We start from the raw sequence: 21,600 nt of genomic DNA, 5'->3' as shown, positions 1-21,600 counted from the left end.
TGCCACCCTGCGAAATTCCATGTGGAGTTAATTGATGGCGTTGTTTTTACACTGTAAAGGCCCCTTTCTGTGAGAGCTACAAAACACGGGTAGCTTATTTCAATGCATTTTATGCTGGTACGCGATAGCCTGTTTTCTACTATGTTTTCACGGAAGTTCAGGTGTCATGTCTGCCTGCTTCAGTACCTGCTTCTGTTCAATATTTTTTTCGATGTATTGCGAAATTGTTTTTATGCTAGAATTAGATACGGACAAAGAAAGATTGTACAAGAAACACGAAGCGCTTAATACAACTGATTTATTTCGAAACAGAATATATGCTAATATACAGCACGTGGTACGGTGTGCTCACTTTCAGTACGCACTATACTTTACTTTACGCAAGCAATTTCCTTGTTGGAAAGCGAGATGAACACAATCGTCGTCTGTCTTATCACCATGGTTTCGGTGATTTCTCTAGGACATTTTTCCTCGCATCCACCTCCAGCTGAACATGCGATTAAATTTGGTTCGCAAACGCAATCCCTGTAGTGAATAGCGAGATGAATGTGGCCTTTTGCTTTGAACTTTATAGCTTTGCGCTTTCAGGCGTTCATTTCTCCATCCTAGTACATGGGAAAGGAGGAATCGGTTTGCTCAGCAACCACTGTGCCAAGTTTAATGAGGTTTGTGGGATTCAAGGAAAAAACTTAAAATCGAGTCACTGCTGCAAGCAAATTTTTTATTTAAGATGTCGATTTGTATACCAAAAAATGATTGAACATTGCAGCCTAAAGAGAAAAAAATATTATCAAGTTTACAACTCAGCAATTAAAGATATCCCCATTCTGAGAACTACATTTATAATGCGTCTTAAGTGCACAAAATTGATTATAAACCCCTGGAAACAATATTTCTAATATGAACAAAACTTTTAAAAAACTCTTGTAAACATGGAACCAATTCACGCCAGCTGTAAAATATTCCACCAGATTTGTCCGCTTCAGATGATCTAACCAATCTAATTTGCAGAAGTATATCATCTTTGTTCCTACAGAGCTTCAAATTTGTAAACTTCGTGCTCTATAGTTGCAACCTTGCCAATCTTCGCAATTTTTATTTTAACAAATTCAGGTCGTAAATTAAAGCACCGCTTTCTACAGTCACTATTTTTCACTGTCTCTCACAACTACAACAGATTTTATTAAAATCGGTGAAAGATCATGCCATAAAGGCATTTCTGCTTTTTACATGCATGTCAATTAGTGGCATTGGAGTTTGGCCCGAGCCAAGTCTTTAGAGACCGCCCTGTAACTGTACGTTTTCCCACAAGAGAGTCGATTCTGGTAGAGCACAGCATCATTGCGTTGGACCTACTTTGTGCTTTGTAGTGCATCCTGAGGTCTTCTCTTTGCGCGGAGCTGACATCGCGCACAGACGTGCAAGACGGCATGATGTTTCAGTGCATTTTATAGCGTATGCACGATCACCCCCTTTAAAGTTTTGTGATATTCGCAAACTTCATCTTTTTCTCGCCATCTTTACGCATCGACTGCTACTAAGTTTTATGTTGCTGTTTTTGAGAACTTCAATATTGTCTAAATAAGTAATGATTATAAATTCAGAGGAAAACTAGTCTTTGCACTTGCAATTTTTCAAATAGCTTAAGAGACGGCAATTTGCGCTTCCATAATTCAAAAGTATTTTGCATCATAGTACCTTCAATTCCACGGCATACTTCTGCAAGTTTTGCCGAAATAAAAACAAATAATCAGCACACTTCTGCAATTCTTATCGCTCTGAATTTATTTACTGCGACAGCCAGCAAGCACTCGCCCCTCAGATCACAATTTTTTTGAAGAACATCTTTCTGATGGGCGCAACGTCGTCCTCGTCCGCTGAAGTATTGATTGTTGTGACCTGGAAATGCATGCACGGTCACCAGCACACTTTTAGTATGCACAGAGCGTAAAACCACGCAAAAATTACCAAGCAAGAGTGCTGCGGGCTAACGCAGTAATTACCGCGTCTGTTTCATTTCAGCATGCTACGCATCTTGTGACGCAGGAACATATTATGAGGACGCGAGCCCGTAGGGTAGAAGTGTATCAATGGTGTGGGAAGGTTGAAGTTTCGCCCGAAAGGCGAAGCATCGATTGCGAGACATCTGTGCGAAGTAGGGATATTGATTTCATCGGCCGTGTAAAGTTCCACCCTTTCGATGGCTAACTAAATAAACAAGCACGGTGTCACGCGCGCACAAGTAAACATGAACACATCGCGCTCGATGAGTGATAAAACTAGTTGTCAAAACGCGGTAGTCAGGGAGCGCCGCAGCGAAAATTGACATTCGTGCTGTCTCTCGCTTCTACACGAACGTCGAAAGCACAGCGAATACGAAGCTACCAGCACTGGGCGCACTTTGTCCACATCGTAGATCGATTTGAAGATAAGGCTCGCGTAGGCACGCACATTGCCCATGTCGCCGATCACGGTCAAGACACGGTGCCCACGCGGCCACGCCGTATGCAGCAGCTTCTGGCGTAGAACGCTTGATCGAGCGCGGATCAGAGGTGTGAGATGGGAGGCGACGTAAAAGCAAACAGGAGTTAATAGAATTAAGCTGCGTGACTGCATGAACATGAGGAACTCGATCACAATAACCGCGAAATTTCTCTGAAGGCGTGCTGGTCGCAACCAACACGGAAACTTTGACGCGACGCGCAACTCAAAGCCAACCATGTATGAATATACAAGTCAATAATAAATAATAAAACTACGTCATGCGACTGAAAAATACACACGGCAATAAACTCGACAACCACTACACTAACAGAATATACGAATAAGAAAACGCGATGATGAAATCTACATACGATTATATGCGATTGAAAAATGACCCCAACGGAAAGTTTTGATAGCAGGTTGGAACACGAGGTTTGTATGTGGCGTGCTCGTCGAGATCCTGATCTGAGGAAGCGGCCAGCTGCTGCTACTTCGCTGTGGAAGATAATCTCGGACTTGCACCGTCTGTCGGTCTATCACCTAATACTCCGGCCTGGGGCTTCAGCCTGCCGATATCTTCAGCTGCTCTCTATGCACCACCACTGCTGCTCCGTCTTCCAAACCGCTTTGAATGCTCGTCGTGGCTACCCCGTTCCTCGTCGCGTGCCGGCCGCTCGCATAACGAACAGTCCCGGCGAGTTGAGGAACAATGCGGAGCATCTGTGTCTTCCGTCGCGTAAGCGGCGCTGCGGCTACGGTGAAACAGTCCGCGTGTGGCAAACGCTGCAGTGAATATCTCAGCGCAATTTTGCCGTCATGCGGGGTAGGTGGATCTAGAAATTGCCGCCCGAAGTCATGATTTTGAAGAGCTTCTCTCTCTCCCTTCGCGTAAGCGGCGCTGCGGCTGCGGTGACAACGGCGGTCATGTCGAGAGCGCCACTCGGGCACGCACTCTGTTACAGTCTTTACCACACCACCGCGGGCACAGTGGGAATCATTGTGAGACGCCATGCAGGAATAAGTTTGAAGTTGAAGCAGTATAACCTGGAGCTATTGTCGGCCCACAGGGTGGTTGTTACATAAAAAAGAACATTCACCGACGATTACGACACTCCCTAATGCGAAATTTGAGCACAGCTCTATATGTGTTCTCATTTCGTGATATATTGGCTGGCGCGCACAATCTATCTCGTGCGGCACGTTGGCAGCGGAACGAAGTGTGCCGCGACTGCCTCGCTATTCTGGAGATCGCGAGAGCGCGTGCGTGGGTGATGCGTGGGCCCGATTCACAGCAGCCGCCACCGACAGACCTACCAGGCGACGCGCACTACTCTAGCGCCATCTCGTAGCCATCACCGCCACATTTCGCTTTTCTTCTCACGCTTTCGCCATACCCTCATCCGCTTTCCAGCACATGGTTCCGCAGCACCCGCGTCTCGGCTTTCCTCCTCGCGTCTTTAATCCTCCGATGCGCTCTGCGTTCTCTTTCACCTTTCGCTGCTATCGTTCGCTCGGTTACGCCACCAACGCCGATGCTCGCCGCAGGAACGGGTGCCGAAGAGCTGCGCTCTCGAAAGTGATGCGCCTGCCACCGTGTAGTCCTACATTGCGGAAGAGCTGCAGGATACAGAAGAAACTATAAAACTGATGAAGTCCATAGCTCATTGCTCTGCTCAGAACGCATGTCATCGACGGCAAGCGCTGACTGCACGAAATTGAGTGTAAAAATATTCTCTACATAAGAGGGAATCGGTGAGCGGGAGACAGTGTCGACATCGGTGTGCTTACGTCCAGATTGGTACGCGACCCAAATTTTATACTCTTGTAGGCGCTTGGCTCAATGTGCCGTGGCTATAGAGGGGTCTTTCCATGAGTATAGCCAGCCGAACGCATACTGGCCTGTTACTACGTCAATTTGGCACCACTACAAACATAAGAAATACATAAGATGATGGCATTCTTCCACCATTTTTCTTTGTCATCTCCCAGGTCCCCTCTTGCGTGTGTAGTCTTGTGATTCTAGCTGTCATCGTGTGAACATTTCGCATCATCTACAGCTTTGTACTCACCCCGCCTTGGGTGATATAGACAGACGTTTCCTATAGTGCTTGCTGGCCTAAATATTCTTCCCCGGTCCTTCGTAATGTACTGTCTTCAAAATACCTTGTTGTTTCCTCGTCTTGATAATCACATAAGGACAAAAAATAGTCATTTCGAGCCTTCGAGCCTCTTTCGTACTACAAAAAGTCCCCTGGCTCAACATCTGGAACTTCGGCACAATATCTAGCGTTAAGACATTTTCATCGATCGCTTGTATTTGTCCAGTTGGTGCGTATTCTTCGGTGTTCCATGAATGAATATCCCATCTGCTATGTCGAGATGATGATCCACTGTTACCTAGAGGCTCCCTGTGTAAGCAGCAAAGTGGAAAGCGCCATGAAGGCCTACTGTGCTTGTGCGAATGTGGTGCTTTACAGCTGCTTCAAGAGCACTTTTCCAGCTGGTTTGAAAGTTCCGGTACAGGCCTATGTCCATCTCCATATCGCGGATATAAAGCTCTGATAAGGCGCAGCCTTCGCCATGGTATGGCATGACAAATATCATTTGGATACCTCTTTTTTCCACACAAGCTTTTTGTTTCTCACTTCTATTATTTATTAATGACGTTGTCGCAGAACCTTCAGTTTCCGTGAAACTTTATGCAGATGACTGTATTTTGTATGAAAAGATATCTTCTGTTGATGATAAAGTGCGTCTAAATAATGACCTGGCAAAGGTAATTGCTTGGTGCGAACAATGGCAAATGTCTATTAATTTTGAAAAAAAAACTGTTTTTATGAGAATCACACATTAGAAAAAACCTCTTCAGTTTGCATATAGTGTTGACAACATATCTCTATTAGAGGTAACAGAGTAAAAATATTTGGCCTATGGATAACCAATGAGCTTTCCTGGACGAAGCACATAGATACTGTAATTGCAAATTCTTTGCGTAAACATTTCTTCTTGACGCGTTCACTAAAATCATCTACGTCTAGTCTTCGTTTATCGGCGCACAATTCCTACATTCGTCCGTTGTTGGAATATGCAGTAATTATTTAGGACCCATTCACTTTAACCAATATTAAAAACTGGAACGTGTACAGCATAAGGTAGTTAGGTTTGTATTCAATTCATACGGCCGTGCGTCTGTTGGTGAGCTCGTAAGACGCAGTGGATTACACCCGATGACAGTGCGCAACCGTATCTGCCGATTAAAGTTCCTCTTTCAACTTGTAAACGACCATTATAACGTTAACACTTCCAAGTTCTTTACTTACTCATCAGGCAATAACACGAGACGAAGACACGCTTTATCAATAACCCCCTTGAACGCATAGAATAACTGTTTCAAATATTATTTATTTTCTAGGACAATAAAAGAGAGGAATACTCTTCATTCTGAGATTGTTACCGAGAACTCTTATCAATGTTTGAAAAATCTTTGCAAATGATATGAATTTGTGTGCGTTATTTGCTTGTATATTCGCTTGCATATTTCTATGTATACCCACCCTGCTATGATCTGATTTCAGATCGCAGTATCTATAAATAAAAAAATAAAGGCTGGTCCATTCGGCGAGACTGTGACTTTTGTGTGCTTGAAGATATCTCACTGCTTGAGTGAACTACCTACTGATAGTACGCGTTTAATGGAGATGCGCTTGGCGTTTATATGAATGCGCAGAAACAGGCAACGGCCAAACGGGGGCGAGCGCGAGCACCAACAACAAACGTCATATTCTTCGTCTTCTGCTGGCGCCCGTATTTCCCACTAGAATCACTCCCCGCAGAAAAAGGACCCATCCTGGCGACCTATGGTACAGGCAGCACTGGTGGGTCGTAGTGCGGCTTCAGTCGGTCGATATGAACAGTTTCGCGTATGCGACGCCGTTGGTCCATAGATGGGTGAATAGGCTCAATGAGGTAGATGACCGGGGATGTCTGTCGGAGAACTCGTTAAGGGCCGGCGTACTTTGAGCTGAACTTTGTGGGAAAGCCGGGAGTAGAGGAGGGAACGCGGAGTCATACCAGCGTTCCAGGTGAATATGATGGAAAACAAAAGCCTGCGTCGCGACGATGTTTCTGGCTGGCCTGATCTTGCGCGGTAAGTGAGCGGGCAGTCTGACGACATTCTTCGGCATAAGTGGCGGATTGGGATAGAGGAGTAGATTCTGAAGCGTCCGGGCGATGCAAAAGAATCGTGTCCATAAACGAGGAAGGTTCGCGACCATAAAGAAGAAAGGAGGGAGAGAATCCCGTGGTTGACTGAGTGCCGCTATTGTAAGCATACGTAACAAAGGGAAGGATGCGGTCCCAGTTAGTGTGGCTAGCGGAAACGTACATGGTGAGCATGTCGCCGAGAGTACGATTAAAGCGTTCAGTCATACCATTGGTTTGCGGATGATATGCGCTTGTAGTTCTATGGACAATGTTGCATTCCCGGAGGAGGGCTTCTACAGCTTCGGAGAGGAATGAACCACCACGGTCACTCAGTAGCTCTCGAGGCGCACCATGTCGAAGAACAAGGTTGCGAAGGATGAACAAGCCGATTTCACGTGCTGTGGCCGCCGGAAGCGCTGAAGTTTAGGCGTAGCACGTGAGATGGTCCACGGCGACGATAACCCAGCGGTTGCCATCTAGGGTGTATGGTAGAGGGCCGTACAAATCAATGGTAGGGACAAGGCAATGGTTGGAGCGGTCCTGTGATCTTGTTAGGTGGGTTCTTGCGGCGTTAACACTTAGAGCACGAGTGGACGTACTGCAGAACGAAGCGGTACATTCCGCGCCAGTAGTATCGAAGCTGGAGGCGTGCATACGTCTTTAGTACACCGGCATGGGTGCATTGCCGATCCGCATGAAAAGGCGCACAGATGTCGGAACGTAAATGGCGAGGAATCACTAGCGACCATTTACGGCCGTCAGAGAGGTAGTTGCGGCGGTACAGAAGCCCATCGCGGATGACAATGTGACGAGCAGCGCGCCGAAGCGAGCGGTTGGCGGTGTGTGGTGACGGCTGAGATAAATACTCCGGAAGAGAGACTATCCAAGGACCTCGGCGTTGCTCAGCTGGCATGTCGGTGTATGTAAGAGACGAAGAATCGTAGCTGGAGACAGACGCAGCACCGTACTCATCGGGCAGTGGCGAGCGCGAAAGAGCGTCAGCATCGGAATGCTTACGGCCGAACCGGTAGACAACACGGATTTTATAGTCCTGTAGACGAAGCGCCCAAAGAGCTAGGCGACCAGAGGGGTCCTTTAACGACGACAACCATCACAGGGCGTGGTGATCAGTCACGACGTCAAATGGACGGCCATATACGTAAGGTCGAAATTTGGTGATTGCCCAAACGATTGCAAGACATTCTTTTTTGGTGACTGAATAGTTCGTTTCCGCTTTGGTGAGAGTGCGGCTGTCGCAAGAGATGACGTACTCTTCGAAGCAAGACTTACGCTGGGCAAGAATAGCACCGAGGCCTACTCCACTAGCGTCCGTGTGGATTTCTGTGGGAGCGTCCGGGTCAAAGTGGCGTAAAATAGGTGGTGATATCAAAAGATGGCGTAATGTGGCGAGCGTGCTTCGCAAGCTGTAGACCATGCCGAGATGCCTTGGCTGTCGGCAAGCAGCTGCTTTAAGGCGCCGATTATCGACGCGAACTTACGCACGAATCGGCGAAAGTACGAACACAGGCCGATAAAGCTACAGAGTTCTTTCAGCGTAGACGGCCTGGGGAACTCGGCGACGGCGCGAAGCTTTGCAGGGTAGGGAAGGACACCGTCCTTGCTGACAGCATGGCCTAAGATGGTCAGTCGGCGGGCAGCAAAGTGTCACTTCTTGAAATCAAGCTGCAATTCAGCGTCTGAAAGGCATGTCAGGACGCTTGCGAGGCGGTTCAAATGGCAGGCAAAGTCCTTCGAAAAGACTACGACGTCGTCCAGGTAGCACAGACACGCGTGTCATTTGAGGCCTCTAAGAATGTTGTCCATGAGACGTTCGAAGGTAGCAGGCGCATTACATAGGCCGAATGACATCACGTTAAACTCATATAAACCGTCTGGGGTTAGAAACGCTCTCTTGGTACGGTCAGATTCATTCATAATAGACCTGCCAGTACCCAGATCAAAGGTCCAAAGAGGAGAACTCTGCTCCTTGCAAGCAATTGAGGGTGCCGTTCGATTCTGGGCAGCGGATAAACATTTTTTCGTGTGATCTTGTTAAGGCGCCTATAATCAACGCAAAATCTAATGCTACCGTCCTTTTTCTTTACCAGCACAACTGGGGAAGCCCAAGGGCTAGGGGAGGGCTGTATTACGCCACGATGAAGCATGTCGTTGACTTGTTCATCAATGACACGGCGCTCAACATGAGAAATTCGGTATGGATGCTGGCGCAGGGGTGCATGGGTGCCAGTGTCAATGCGGTGAACGATGGCGGATGTACGGCCCAAGGAAGACTGCTTATGATTGAACGACGTCCGAGAGCGGGCGAGCAGCTTCAAGAGTTTGGTACGCTGTGCAGGCGGGAGTGTGGAATCAATTGACGGGAGGAATGCCTCTAAGGAGGACGAATCGGCGGAGGTAGGAGGTGTAATGCTGTCGACGAGAAGACCTATCGTGTCGTCAGACAGTTGCTTAGAGTATGTGGAATCAATATCCTGAAGCCGACCTATACATTCACCATGGTGTAACGTGGCTGTGGAATACAACCGATTCGTGACATAAATGGCGCTGCAAGAGTTTTCGACCGTGAGAACTGCAAAAGGGAGGAGGATGTTTTTGCGAGAGGTGAAGGCTTCGGAGGGCGCAAGCACGGCGGTGGAATCGGAAGCAGAGCCCCAAGAAAGTGGCACAAAAAAAGAAGACAAAGGAGGGATGTCAGTGTCCGCGGCGACGACCACTCGAGAAGGTGGCTTGTCAAGTGCGGCGGCACATATCGACGACAACTCAAGTTCGGCACGCGCGCAGTCAAAAACGACATGGTTAGTAGCGAGAAAGTCCCAACCCAAAATAACGTCGTGAGAACATGGCGAAAAAAACGACAAATTCGACTGCGTGCAAAATGTCCTGTATGACAAGACGAGCTGCGCATGCCACTGAAGGTTGAATGTGGTGCGCGGTCGCGGTACGCAGAGAGACATCGGAAAGCGGTGTCGTTATCTTTTTTAACTTGCGGCACAGTTCTCCACTAAGAACAGACACAGCAGCACCAGTATCGACGAGTGCTTGCACAGAAACACCTTCAATATTCCCGGTTATTTTGTTCGCAGGTAGAAATCGAGGCCTTGAAGTTGTCGACACGAGCGCAGTTCTTGCGTCCGGAACTGCGAGGGCTAGTTTTCTGCTTGGACTGGTGGGGGGCGACGAACCATTTGGGAAAGTGAACGGCGACGTGGTGAGGGCGACCAACGTGTGTCGTAGCCACGGTGATTCGGTGAGCAGGTGTCCATCGTTGGGTGGGAGGACATCGGGCGCGGTGGCTCAGATAGAAAGTAGTCCTGATTGTCTTCGCGCGCACTAGGACAGAAGTCACGACGACGGCAGAAACGTGCGACATCACCAGGCAGACAACAGAAGTAGCAAATAGGCCTCTTGTCCGGGGTGCGCCAAGGATTAGTGGACGGCGGCGCGGGACGGCGAAAAGGTGGCGGGTTCGGGTGGGCAGGTGCACGCGCAGCGAAGAAGGCACTTGCTGGTCGACCAGGATCCGGACTGAGCGGCATTGCTGGTGATGGTCTGCGTGCGACTTCATCGTAGGTCAGAGGAGTGGTAACAGGCGGATGCTGGAAGGTGGTTGGTAGCGTCTCAGAACTTTGCTCCTCGATGGCCTGTCGTAGCGTCGGAGCAAGCCCCTGCGCAGAGGCCGGGACGCAGGGAACAAGGGAACAATTGCCGTGCCACTTCTTCTCGGACGAATTGCTGGATCTGCTGCCATAACATTGTGGTGTCAGTAGAAATGGCGCCTACAGTTAATGATGACATGTCGGCCGGGTCAGAGCTCGGGAGTAGTGTAGAAATGCGCTGTTTCAGCCACTCGTCATAGCTCTGACAGTAGTGAACCACGTCTGCGAAAGTTTGGGGATTTTTGGCAATCAGCATTTCGAAAGCGTAGTCCTCAATCCCCTTCATGATGTGTCTGATTTTATCAGCTTCGGACAATGCAGGGTTGATGCGACGGCAGAGGTCCACAATATCCTTTATGTAGGACGCGAGGTTCTCGCCGGATTGCTGGGCGCGACCGCGTAAGCGTTGTTCCGCGCGGAGCTTGCAGACAGCGGGATGGTCAAAGACTTCCGCGAAGCTCGTTTTAAAGGATGCCCAATTGGCAATATCAGCTTCGTGGCTGTGGAACCACAACTGTGCTACGCCCGCCAGGTAAAAATTGACGTTGCTGAGCTTGTCACCGTCATCCCACTTATTGTGGGCGCTTACCCGCACATATGAAGTGAGCCAGTCCTCGCCGGCGTGCTCTTCGGTGCCGTTGAAAATGACAGGGTCTCGCTGTCGGGGTACGCCGGAGCAGGCGACCACCGGTGGTGGGGGAGCACCTTGCTGGGGCACGTCGTCAGGCATTGTCGAGGCTACGGGTAGAGCCCGGGTGTGGAGTTCCAGCATGAAAAGGGAACCAGCACGTTCCACCAATTGATAGTACGCGTTTAATGGAGATGCGCTCGGCGTTTATATGAATGCGCAGAAACAGGCAACGGCCAAACGGAGTGAGCTTGCTAGCTTGCTTGATCCTCATCCGTGGCGCTTACCCACTACGGGAGATTGGCCAAGAAGCCGGCGGTTAAAAGTTAAAGGGAAAGGGGAGACGGAAAAAAACTAGACGAAAAAGTGAATCAGGGTGAAGTATAGCGTTCATGATAAATTGGAAAGAGATTTACACGGCAGAGACGGAATTAAAATAATTGTAATTGTATGTAAACAGCAAAACATTTTTGGTGGTATTAGAATAATTTCGAAAAAACAATTAGCGATTTAATGAGTTATCCAGTTATTTATTTCGAGAATTAACTGGGTAGTTTTTTTGTTTCACAGATATAGTCACAGAGGGCCACGCAGATGTTCCTGTGACTAAAGCCCATTGAAGAAGCCCCGAAGGAGAGGATATGTTGAGTAGCTAGAGAAATACCCAATTTACGGAATGAAAATTCGAATTTCTTGCTCTGATTCCTAAAGCGATGACAAAATAATAGAAAGTGGTCAATGTTTTCGGGTTCCTGGCAGGTAGGACACAGAGGGGACGGTGCCAGACCGGACCTGTGCAGGTTATTGGTGGAATTCGGCAGCGTAATTTTGTTATGGAGATTTCTAATTTACGTGTGGGTCACCATTTATTTTCCCATGGGAAGGATAAATAAATAAATTCCGACGTTTCGATTTTCAGTTGCGTAGAATCTTGTAATAGAGAAAATTTTCTAAACCTAGCAGCAGTGACATAAGCCGAACTACGCATGACAGACATAACTGGTCCGTCAATAGATATCCGCGCAAGTGTGTCAGCTATTTCATTTACGAATATACCACGATGGCCTGGAACCCATACCAATCATATCAGACTTAAGTTATAGGAGCGGTTAACAATTTAAATGTATTGGCTACAGTAGTGTCAGCAGATGAAATGAGCGATGTACCTACTGACGTGAATCAGTCACTATAACCACTGTTGAGTAATTTGAAGGAAGTTTCCACAGAGCTCAGATAATCGCTGCTAGTTCAGCCAAAAATATGGGTATGAAATCCGGAAGGCGTACTGCACAAGACCAGGATAGTGACTGGGAGAAAATACCCACACCCGCTTTCTCTTTATTCACTGACGCGTCAGTCGCGATCACATGATCTATTCCTAGTTGTGTTAAATGATCTTGTAACATGCCGTTTAAGTATGTAGTGGGCAGGAGTTTAGCATTCGATGGAAATATATCGTCAAATTATATGATTATATTAGACAAGGGTTTGTCTGAGCAAGCGATCTCGCGTATATTAACATTTAATGGATCGAGCTGAGCTTGTACAAACAAAACTTGAGGTCGAAGTAGGCGGGACCAATGCTCATCGAAAAATGCCTTCATTTCCCTAATAAATACAAATTGTGATCTTCTCAAAGAAGATGCATAAATGTTTAAATATGCTTTTACTGTTAGAATTCAGAATCTGCAGGGAAGTGTAGGCAGTCATGCTTCTTGATATAAAACATTGTTAGCTACAAATTTTGGCAAACCAAGACAATTCTGAATTGCCTCCCGCTCTAGTAGAACCAGGGGGTTATTTTGTACGCTGGCCCACCAGAGAATAGCACGCACCCAAATTTCAATATCGGACGAACGTACACGCGATAAATCATCATTAAACTGTCTCTGCGTAGCCCAGAGCGATGTCGGCCAAGTTTGCTTATCATGCCAACAGCGCGTGTAGCCCTAGATTTAACATGATCAATGTGATTTCGCCAGCCCAGGATTGTGTCGTATATTACACCGAGATATTTGATAAAGTCAACTAGTGTAATAATTTCGTTATAATATTGAAGAGAGATATTAATTGGTACATTCAATGGAAACACAATCAAGGCGTTTTTGTTAACATTGAGCGACTTTCGAATATTCGCAAACCAGGCTTCAAGTGTTCCCAAGTATGACTGCAGTGTACTCTGTAATGAGTGAATATCACTCGCAGACGCAAAGAATGCTATGGCGTCTGCATAGACGTATACTTGTACACTATCGCACAATGGGATTGAACTTAGTAAAATGTTAAACAAAATAGAAGAAAAGACAGATCTCTAGGGAACTCCTCTTCTTTGACTATATTTTTGTATCACCAAGCCACGCTGAGAAAAATAATACTTTCTGTCCTTTAAAAATTCATGTATCTATATTATAATATATCGAGGGAAATCCATGCTATTTAAAACGTTAAGGAGTATGACATGTTCTACACTATCGTAGGCTTTAGCTAAATCAAGGGTCACTAAATCTGCATATCGCCGCCTGTGCCGTCAAGCTTTATGCGTTCCTCTAAAAAAACGACATGGGCTCAATAATGTATTATCCGTTAGAAATTTCATAATACGAATGTGCAATACCCTTTCTATTAATTTCATAACATTCGAGGTTAATGCGATTGGTCTTATATTTTTTGGGTCCAATCCTGCTCCTTGGTGTTTCAGCATTTGAGCAGGGGGAATATTTTTGCGAGTTTCTAGTCAGGAGGCATCCATGCGTCCATGAGGGAGTAGTTAACTATATTGGAGAGGTCTCTGGAGGAGAGGTCAAACAATATTTTTAGCATGCCTGATGTAATGCGATCTGGACCCGGAGCTGTGCCAGGGAGGAGCCGAATAACGTGCTGAAGTTCTTCCATTGATACCTCTATAAAGTCATCCCCTGATAGAACCCCTTCGAAGGTTACCTGTAGCTGAGTTGTAAAACGCTCTTCTAAGGCTTTTGCGATCTTATTTAATGATTCTAATCATTTGTTTGGTGACAGAACCACTGAATCAATATTTATGGGCACTGGAAAAGCCTTACGAAGGCGAATAAATCTAAATAATGCTTTTTTATTATCACTTCTCAATAAAAAGTTGTACCGTTTTTCATCATAATTATCCTTCGCTATGGAAACTGTTCTTTTAAACGTAGCAGCAGCATATTTATAATTACTCCAATTATAGTAGGGCATTCATTGAAAATAAGTTTCTTCCATGCAGCTTTTCGACGTCGATAATCTCGTGCGCAATCACTATTCCACCATGGACAATCAATGCGCTCTTTTGTTGATGATACTACAAATTCTGACTTTTTATTAGAACCCTTCAAAATTGCACAAAGGCTCATCGCTTTAATATCTGTGCTGGCTTGGCACGACCCCCCAACAGTCGCTTAAGACGACAACTTTCGCGTTTTAAGCTTCAGGGTGGAGCGTTATTTCGATTAATCTACCATCCTTCCGGTAACCGGTGGGTACCAGTCATACCTCGCTCACTTCGACTCCAATTATTAGAAGCATTTCACGACGACGCGACGGCTGGCCACTTGGGCTTTCTTAAGACCTACGACCGCATTAAAACGCGTTGTTTTTGGCCGGGCCTTTCCATCTCGGTCGCCAAAAACGTTAGCTCCTGCGCGTCATGCCAACACAGAAAACGCTCGACATCCCTTCCAGCTGGTCCTCTGCAGCCTCTACCATGCCCGTCCACCCTCTTCGAAATTGTGGGCACAGACTTGTACGGAACCCTCCCACTCACGCCCGCTGGTCACCGCTGGATCGTTACCGCAGTGGATCATCTAACGCGGTACGCTGAGACAGCTGCTCTTCGCTCTGGTACTGCCTCAGAAGTCGCCGAGTTTTTCGTGCGCGGTATCGTTTTGCGCCACGGCGCACCTCGTGTGCTCCTGAGTGACCGTGGCAAGACGTTTCTTTCGCATGTCCTTCGTGAAATCCTCCAGGCCTCTGACACCACCCATAAGACCACATCAGCGTACCACCGCAAACAAATGGCCTTACCGAGCGTTTTCATCGAATTTTGTCCGACATGATGTCAATGTATGTCCGACCCGATCACACTAACTGGGACACCATCCTACCTTTCGCGACGTTTGCGTACAATACTGCCGTCCAACGTACAACCAATTACAGTCCCTTCTTCCTTGTGTACGGTCGTGCGCCGTCTTTCGTCTTGGACACTACACTCCTTTCAGGACCTGCTGCTCCATCTGCGTCTCTTCCTGAAGAATTTGCGGCTCGCATCGCCCGCTGCCGTGAAATTGCTCGCGCCAACACTGCTGCCATTCAGGACAAAAGGAAAATTCGCTATGATGCGACGCGTCGCGTTGCTTCGTTCCGCCCAGGCGACGAAATTCTTTTATGGACACCTGTTCGCGCACTGGGCCTCTGTGAAAAGTTTATCCACAAATATCTCGGCCCCTACACCGTTTTACAAAGAACTTCGGCCGTTAACTACCGCGTCACTCCTGTCAGCTCAGATACTGACCGCCGCCGCCGCACTACGGAAATCGTTCACGTATCTCGCCTGAAACCTTACATTCGCCGCACCTACCCTTTCTAGCTTGCGGTCTTGCTGACCGCTTTCTTGAAGGGGGGGGGGGGAAGTTAGTGTGAGCGCTATTAATGCATATCGTCGTCGTCATCTGTACATACGACTCATCATCTTGTGTGAGCGCTATTTGTGCATTTCGTCGTCGTCATTTGTACATGCGACTCATCATCATCTTTTGTCTCGTGCGGTGCTTCGTCTCTGACTCGGGCGGCTGCTCGGAAATAAAGGCATCGCATCGGCCGACGTCTCGCATCTCATATTTTCTCACAATGCCGTAAACTATGGTGGGCTATTACAGGGAATTTCAGGGCACAATATATCAGAATATGCAAAGTCCAATGCAAAAATATGAAACGGTCATTTGGGTTCTTCTCTTCTTCAATCAGATGTTTTACGCGCCCAACCCAGTTCTCATTATGAGGCACGCCGTGGTGGAGGGCGCCGTATTAAGTTTGGCCACCTGGGGTTCTTTAACGTACACTACAACACAAGCACAATACGTTTTTGCATTTCACCTCCATGGAAATGCGGCCGCCGCGGCCGGGATTCGATCCCGCGACCTCGTGCTCAGCAGCGCAACGCCTTAGCTAACTGAACCACCGCGACGGGTCATTTGGATTCTTGAATACCGTTCAGTGAGCTGGAATATATTATTTTCTGTAGTTATTAGATAAGAGCGAGTGTTATCACACTGGAGGAATAGGTCTAGCTTTTACAGCGTCTAAAGTTTCATACCGTACGAAGCTTTTGTCGTAATCCAGTCAAGTACTTTTATGCACTTTTGTGATAAGGCAGTATTTTGCGACATCTTTCGCTTTTATATGCGAATAATATGTTTACGTTTATACATCCGAAACATGTTTGCTGTATTTCCAGCAGGATGGAAGAACAGCTCACAACACGCGAAACAGTATGGCTGTAGTTCAAAATTGTTCGGAGCTGTTATCTCTCGTTCCGGCGAAATCGCTTGGCGAACGCGGTCGCCCGAACTCAGTTTACCGGACGTTTTCCTGAGCGGGGGTCCTGAAAACCCATGTGTTCCAGACGCATATAATGAGTATTGAAGAGTTCAAGTAGGCCATTGGTGACGAAGTTCTCGCCATTGGTGACGACCTATGGAGGTGCGTGTACGACAACTTCAAGAAACGTTTGCCGCAATGCGTAGATGTAAACGGAGACCTTCTGCCTGATGTAGTGTTCAAAAATAACCTTGTAATCAATGAAAAAAAATGGCATAATTGGTCGCAATTATCATTTCCGTTTGTCCGCATATAATATATAGGACTAGTTGAAAAAAAGAAGCCTCAGTTTCGCCCGAAAGGCGAAGCATCGATTGCGATAGCAAATTAGTGGACAGCTATACAAGGAAAGGATAATAGCTTCATCGGCTGTGTCAGCTTGTAAACATAAGGATACTAAGCTGACAAGCATTGTGTCACGCGCGCACACGCAAATATGAACGCGTCTTACTAGTTTACCGCGGAAACTCCCTGTCAAAACGCTGGAGTGAATCAGCGGAGCAGCACTAGCGAGCGAATTGAGATTCGTGCCGGCGGCGCTCGCATCAATGCGATCTTAGCCGCGAAAACACAGGGAGAGCTGACTCCGCAGATCGCTTTCAAGATGCAGCCGCGCAGGCGGCCACTCGCGGCGCAGAAAGCCGCTAGCTCCCCCCATTCTCCTCCTGAAGCCTCCGGGCCCGGCGGGAACGCGCAGCCGCCGTAGGGCGCGGCCCCTCCACCTCCCTACCCTCGCTCTGGAGCATTGTGCGCCACTGGAAGACTGCCCTTCCTTCCTGCTTCAAGCCCTTGTGTGCCCGAGCCGCGATTGCCGGCTCACCGCGACATTTAGCCACCGTAGTCACATGCTTTGACTCGCACATACAACGGACGGCGCGCGGCAACGATTTTATCGCCCGTGGACTTTATGCAGAACCTCACGGCGACGATGACGATGACGGCGGAAGTTCGCCTACACTGTCCATATAATTGCTATTGCAATAAACTGTAGTTGGCTCTGCGCCACCCTGTATATGCACATAATAAATCGTTGCTAATCTGTTGAAGTCCTGAACATGAATTATAAGTAGAAAATATTCAGTACCTAAAGAACTTGCCTTGCATGTGAAATTAAAATGTTTAAGTGTCAACATGAATAAAAGCTGTAATATACTGAGAGACAGAAAAAAGGTAAAGGAAAGACACGGAGCGCCTTCCTAGTAACTTCATTCTTAAAATGAATACAAAATGGCCGAGGTTGTACATCACTCAGATGCTTGTTTCGCGTGCGCATGAAAAAAAGTGGTAGTAACACGTGTACAACATCTAATGTTGACACCGATAATTGCTCTCTGTCTACGCGGAAAACAGTGACCGCAAGAAATAGGGAACAGGTACTAGAGCCAGAAAGTGGGCAACCGGAGTGATCGGTATCCAAATATAATGTACAGTGATACACACATATAAAGCAATACTTCGATAAGTTTAATGCGGATGATAGTGAATTTGTTGCAGTGCGTACTAGAGCCCTGCACGGGCTCGGGCGTACCCGAAAGCCCGGGCCCGGGCCGTGTAGGGCAGTTTTTTCACTGGCTCGGGCCAGGCTTGGGCTAGGTATGTGGTTTTGGACCAGGGCCCGGACCGGGCGTGGGTTTTCTGACGCGGGCCCGGGCCGGGCTCGGACTTTCCGGTGTCGTGCATGTAACATGCAGCGAGTTATCTTGGCGTGTCTCGACTCTGAAAAACCCGTTTACTCCGGCGCAGCTGGAAGCTAGTAGCGCTACTCCTGTGTACGTCCGTTTTCTTTTTTCTTCTGTAGTATTTTATGCTGTTTGAACAGGATGCCATTTTATTCCTTACCTAAATCAATGTAATTAATGCTTTCAGCGCAGCGTAAGCGCGTTCGCGACTTGCTGATTCTTCAAAGGCGAATTGCTAAAACGATGACTGGTAAGATAAGATAATTCGTCACGCGGCTGAAATATGGCACTACGTCCATCCATTATTCCACACATGTTCTCTACTGGCCGCCTAGCAGCCGCGCATTACGCTGCACCATGGAGGAACGAGAAGCTTTCTTTCTCCAATTACTGCATCCATGCGCTGCCCTCACGAGCGGTCGTGGCTGCGCTTCATCTAGAGTGAGTGTACTAGAATACGGTTGAGTGGGACGAGCGGCTGGGACGGCGCATGCTTTACAGTGAGGCGCCCGACGTGGAAAGGTACTGCGGCAGCGCTGCGATAGAAGTGTATTGGGCCACATCAAGGTCGCGCCGTTGAAAACTGCTGGCGATACTGCTCGGCAGGGTCATTCGTACTACTTTGTGCGCTGGTATTTGCGTTCAGACCACTCAATTCCCATTGGAGAACAAATATTTTGTTTTCGTTCTTCAAGCAGCATGTATCTCTAGTGTGTATTGTCGCGCATGCAGTTTTCCATCAGTAGGTCTTGCGAAACGCAGACGAAGAAACACATGTAACCTTCCTGCTTGCCGCTTCAAACAAGTAAAGCATATCTGCCCCATCCGGGGCCTTGCACTCAGATTTACGGGAAACATTGTTATAGATAAAAAAGCACCACATATTCACGAAGTGAATGATGATGAGTGGGGAAGCACCGGGGGATCATTCGGTTTACCGTGAATCCCCCGACGCCGGCATGCGAAACCAGAGGCGGCGAGAGCGCGGGAAGCGGCGGCAAAACGCCAGAAGCGTTCTCTACCTGAGGTTGGTGGCGCCGATGCTCGGTTCAAGCGCGAGCTTCGCGAGCCCTCAGCTCCGTGTCCGCATGCCGGCGTTGCCGTGCTGCTGCAGCTTCACGAGCGCTCAGCTCCGGGTCCGCTTGCCGGCGTTGCCGTTTTGCTGCAGCTTCTCGCGCCCTAGACTCCGGGTCGGCTTGTTGTCTGCGTCGCCGTGCTGCAGCAGCTTTGCGAGCCCTCGACTCCGCTTACATTTGAGCCGCTACTCTCACATTTTCATCTGTAGAGGGCGCGCCGTTATCAGACACAACCGTTATCATGCATGGCTGAAGAGAGAAAGAGAGCGCGCGTCCAGAACGAATGCCCTTGTGCACCGCAGCGCCCCTAGCGGCCTCCATGCAAATCAGAGCTACGGACGGCGGGCGACGAGGGAGGGACAAGGCTCGACCCTAAGGTGCTTCGCCCCTAAAAAAAAGAGTAAACTGAAGCGCAACATTTCATTCAAGCTTGCGCCTTCCTCGCGTAACGAAATGCGCAGTAATTGGTACGGGGTCATTTATTGCGGTCGAACCTCGAGCGCCGAAAACGGTTTTAGTTAGCCATTCTATATGCTAATTTTTGGCGTAAGCCGTACATGTAATTTAATTGCGACAGCAATTATTTGGTAACTTCAAGCGGATTTCTGCCATCGCCGTCGCCGTGAGGTTCCGTATAAAGTTCAAGGGCAATAAAATCATCGCCGCGCGCCGTATGTGCGAGTGAAAGCGCGCAGGGGACGCTCGCTATCACGGAGAGCGAACGGACGGCGGAGAGCAAACGCGACTTCCGTCGCGCGAAAGGCCGTGGGGGTATGGGAGGGAGGGAGGGGGGTGGGGAGCGACGCTGTTCTGCGGCACCAAATGCGTATCTTGCAACCGGGCGCAAGGGGAACTGGCGACCACGGTGTAAGAACATTTGGTGTTGACACTGCGCGCGCGCGAGCGTTTAGAACACGGAGTAAGATAAGACAGGAGCGCCGACTCCGCTCGTCTGGAAGGGACACATTCTGCAACGCCGGCTCCTGCTTCACAGCGTGTTCGCCAGACGGCGCTACTAATGAAGAAAACCTCTGCAGCGGAGAGGAGCAAAGGCGCGGGGGCTCTCTCGCGGCACCTGCTTGTCAGCTGCTACGCGCACGCCCTGACGCCTGTAGAGCGCATAGCTCTTGTGGTTCACGGAGTGACGTTAACAGGAGAAACAAGTCGTGTATCATTTTATTAAATTTATTTCATACAGGCCAAACGCAGGGCATTTGTCATGTGGGCTACATGGAACTTTACATGGCACAGGGACAGAAAATAAACAAATTACGGAAACTAAGAGGGAAAGAAAAACTATAGCAAATGGTAAGGCAATATAACGGCAGTTCGGGAGGTCTCAAGCAATGACAGACAACAATGAAAAGAAGTTTTTATGGAAAAGCTGGCGTTACGAATGAAGAAAAACTCTGCAGCGGAGAGGAGCAAAGGCGCGGGGGTTCGTGGTATGTCACGTGAACGTTTAAAGTTGGGGGGTTGCGCACTCTTTTTTTATCTGAGCACGCATCAAGTGCTAAGATGCTTCACTTGCTTCTTTGTTTCTCGCGGTGCTTTTCGTGTCGCCCGGTTCTCTCGCGAGGAGAATCGCCACATTCTCATTAAACATATTAATTACGAATTCCTGCCAGTGTTTCCTGCTCATTATTTCACAAGAGAAGCTCTCATTATGTGTCTGCATAACTGGGGGAATCATTTCGAAGGCAAGGCTGAGAATTTACAGGGTAGTAGTATTTAGACTGGCTAACCTCCTTGTCTTTCTTTCTCTTTCTCTCTCTCTACATTACGGCATGTCTCTGAACAAGGAAAGGCACCTGCACTGTGCGTAGTTGTAGACAAATTTAAATTGAGCTCCTCCCGTCCTTCCGCATTGGCGTCTTCTGGTTTCTCCTGGCATTCAGCATCATTGAGCTACGCCAGGCTTCCCTAAACAAATTGAAGTAACTGCTCCGCTTCGAAGTCGAGGCACTTTGTTTACATCTAGTAGGACGTCGCCTTTGTCTTTGCTGAAGTAACTATCAAAAATAAGCTGCCTCTCGAAGTGTCGCGCACATATTTTTCCATTGATTTAAGCGCTCGCTTACTTTAGGAATTTTTTTGACGCCACTGGTGCAGTAGTTGAAGATCAGATGGCGAAGCGAAGAGCGATAACTTCTCGCGTCCTTTGTCATAACCAGATTTACAGCCGAGAACAAAACACTGTCCTGTTGCTCAGTCTCTTCACGCACAAGTATCAAGATACCTGTCCG

The 21,600-nt window shown here is 48.0% G+C and overlaps 1 long non-coding RNA gene across 1 annotated transcript in view; it reads right to left on the bottom strand.

The window, feature by feature from the left end:
- Positions 1-21,600, bottom strand: part of LOC119450694 (uncharacterized) — a 48,060-nt gene that overhangs the window by 12,037 nt on the left and 14,423 nt on the right. The window lies entirely within an intron of this gene.

Source organism: Dermacentor silvarum, chromosome 4, assembly GCF_013339745.2.
Source record: "Dermacentor silvarum isolate Dsil-2018 chromosome 4, BIME_Dsil_1.4, whole genome shotgun sequence".
Classification (NCBI taxonomy): domain Eukaryota; kingdom Metazoa; phylum Arthropoda; class Arachnida; order Ixodida; family Ixodidae; genus Dermacentor; species Dermacentor silvarum.
The sequence above is the reverse complement of the archived record's forward strand: the minus strand, read 5'-3'. Positions and strand labels throughout refer to the sequence as shown.